We start from the raw sequence: 3430 nt of genomic DNA, 5'->3' as shown, positions 1-3430 counted from the left end.
CCCCGCTTATCATCAAAGAATCCATCAGAGCTATCAGCAATTGGCATCGACCGAAGCGAAATGGCCCCAAATATAAACCACAATTTCGCAGCCGAAAAATTAACGAGAAGGTATGTACAAATAAATATATACACGATATATATGGCAGAAGAGTGAGTGGAAAGGGGAGGCGAAGGGCAGAGGAATGCGAATCGCAATAAATGTTATCAATCAGGGGCAATCATCATTAAACGTTGCTCGCAACGGCCAAATTGTGCGGCTAGAGGGGAAAATGTGGAATAATGCACAGCAAAAACATTTTGTACTATCGTTTAAAAATACAAACAAAATTATTGGGCTGAATTTCGAATTATAAAGTATAATAAATTAAAGTATGTTCACTGAAAATGTAATTAAACTCTGAATCGAGCGTTCTTTTAATCCACAATTTTTTTCTGTGCTTTCAAATCGGTGCTCTGTGTATCTAATTATCCAATTCACCTCAGCTGCTGCCGCAGCTTCTTGTAGTTTTTCCCGAGCAACTTGTTCTGATATTCAGCTGCAGCTGCAGGTGGCGATAAGGGCGGCGTTTGATAAGCTGCAACAGCTGAGCTCGCGGCTTAATCTCGGTCGGTGTTTATGAATTCGCGAGTGTTGCACGTGCGATGCAGCGCTATCGTTCTCGGGCCCCCTCTCCCCTCTCGCTCGCTCTGCCTCGTTGAATGGTAGTCGGAGATATGCAGAGCCCATATCGGAGCAGCAAGGCCATATATCGGCTATATCTCGTCACACCTGACCTCTGCGCCATATCTCCCTTGGCCCCTCGCCGATTGCGCAATCTGGGTCAGCAAGTGTTGGCCAAACACTCAAGAGCAGCCGAGCAACAAGCGAAGCGAGGCGCCAAAAACACGCACCCAATGAGCTTCGGCATCTGCAGGATACAAATATACAAATGTATCTGGAGAGCGACGCCTGGATTACCGATTCCTGCGCTCCTGTTTCGCCACACACCAGCCAACACACACAAGCGCACCTCGCGGAGTGGAGCGTGTGTGTGTGCGGCGAGAGCGGAGGACGCAGAGGACGCCAAGTGGGGAGTGGTTGAATTTTTTTGTGAATCAATCTCAGGTGGTATAAGCAACAATATTGAATAAAATAAATAGTAACTAACGAAGCAAAATAATGATTCAGTTATGAGTAACCTTTTTTGACTAGTAAACACTTCTTTCTCGTTATTTGTGTGAGAGAAAGATATATAATATATAGGTAATATAATATATATGAAGCAGGTTGGTGTGAGCACCTGCCAAAAATATAACTCGAGAAGTAGCGCCTGCCGCCCCTTTTAGATAACACGGACTTTCGCATAGTTGGCTTAGCCCAAAGTGTTTTCCCCGCACACCTGAATTTCGGTGTGTGTGTTCGGTATCGCACACGCAACGAATAGGACCCTCTGCCCCCTCCCCCTCCCCTTCCCCCTTCCCCCAGAAATATAGAACTAGGACTAGCCGGCAGTTCCTGGTTCCCGTTCTCTGCTCTGCTGTTTCGGCCGCCTTATCTCCACTGCTGCTGCCTGGATGTCGAGCCTCGAATGGCTTGGCACATTCCAAACACGGCGATAAGCAGTGGAACTACCCCTACTGGAACCCTCCCACTTGCTGGCCACAATGGGGAATTTTCCCGGGTCCTTTGGTCCTGCCAGCGAGGCCGAAAAATGTTTGTTTATCAGTTTCCATGCAGGCGCCATTTTCACTTCAGTTAATTAAGTAAAGGCGCCTCAGCAGAGGAGGCGTGGCAGGGTGGTGGCGGGGGCGGGGGCGTGAACAGATAGTGTGGGCGTGGCCGAAATCAATTGGTGAATGCATAAAAGCGTCGCCTTTGAATGGAGGCGAATCATTTCATTTAACAATTTCGTTTCATTCAATGCAAAATTGCGCATTTTCCAACACTGAAAGGGTTTGATTACAAAGGGGTTTTCAGGTGGTGGGGAGGGGGCGAGGGGTTGTGGAAGGCTCCACCGAAGGGCTGTCAACTGGTTGTCATTGTTTCTGTCCTGCTGCCGCGATTGCTTTATGCCGCTCCGATGCTCCTGGCGTATGGTTAACACCACTCCTCCTCTGCCAGTGTGTGTGTGTGTGTGTGAGTGTGAGTGTGTGATAAGCAACTGCCTCCAGTGTCCTGTCGCGTCCTTCCACCGCCTCCGCCTCCGCCCCTCGCATCCTCGGGAGCAAAGCTGGGCCAACTGATAACGACAACGCCACGAACGGCAAGTGAAAATATTCGTGGGCCGCGAGCAGAAAATGAAATTCACTGAATCACCAGTTGGTTTGGGTGCCCAGGAGGGAAAGGGGGAGGGGGAGCCATCACCTGGCCAGGAACTATCGCCCCTCCCCTTCTGCTTGCCCGCCCCTCGTCCGCATTCAGTTTGAGCTTCGCTTATCTCTGCCAGCAGTCGTAGGACAAAACCCTGCCACCCCATTCCCGCCCAGAGATGCGCTCCTGACATCACGGGGCGGAAAAGGGGAGCTGCCCCGTCAGCTCACTGTGGCAAAATATGTGGCTGTACAACTGATTTTAAAATAATAATCTATAAAAAGCTTTATATTAAATAATCGTTATACATGCGAAATGTATGGGTTCCTTTTAAGTGATATCTTAGTAGTGATATATTTAGCATTTCTAATTCAATGCTGTGCATATGAAACATAGTTTTTCCCAGTGTGCGCCCCATCTCTCCCCCTCCCTTTCCCACTCTCGCCTCCGCCTCTCCTTTTCTCCCGTTGGCTGTGTGCACTCCATTTAAAATCTTTTTGCTTATCGCCGCTCGCTGCTCGCCTGATTGATGGCCATAGATAAGACGGCCCAGCCCAGTTTGGGTGGGACTCCACTCCCGATTTGGTTGCGTTGCTGTTGCTGCTCTGTTGTGTGTCCTTGTTGTGTTCTGTGGGTGGTGTTCGGGTTCGGGTTCGAAGGCGGGGGGAGGAGCAGGGGTGGTCGTGTGTCCTTGCTGTGGTTGTGTGCATCGCTTCTGTGCTGTTCTGCTGCGTTGCTCCATTTGGCATTGTTTGGTCCCATTAGCGCGGGTGTTATCAGTTCTCCAGCTACTGTTTTTCTCTCGCTCTCTATCTGTCTCTCTTTCTCCTGCTTTCTCTGGCCTCTCCACACCCACTTTTAACCTCCGCCCAAACGGAATGGCTGAGTGAGAGTTTTGCGATAAGAATGTAAAATATAAAATATGGCGCTGCCTCCTATCTCGCTCTCGCTTTTTCTCTCAGCTCTGAGGAATGTCCTTTTTGTGGCCGCACCCCCTCTGCCCCCTTTGCCCCCTGTGTTGGTATTTTGTCAATTTAATGGCTCGCTCGCTACACTGAGACAAACGCTTTGTCGCCCAAGTCACCCAAGTCGCCCCTCTCGCCACAATTTTTCTTATCAGCTGCGTTGTCCTGCGTGC

This window comes from Drosophila ficusphila, unplaced genomic scaffold (assembly GCF_018152265.1).
Source record: "Drosophila ficusphila isolate 14025-0441.05 unplaced genomic scaffold, ASM1815226v1 contig_412, whole genome shotgun sequence".
NCBI lineage: Eukaryota > Metazoa > Arthropoda > Insecta > Diptera > Drosophilidae > Drosophila > Drosophila ficusphila.
The sequence above is the reverse complement of the archived record's forward strand: the minus strand, read 5'-3'. Positions refer to the sequence as shown.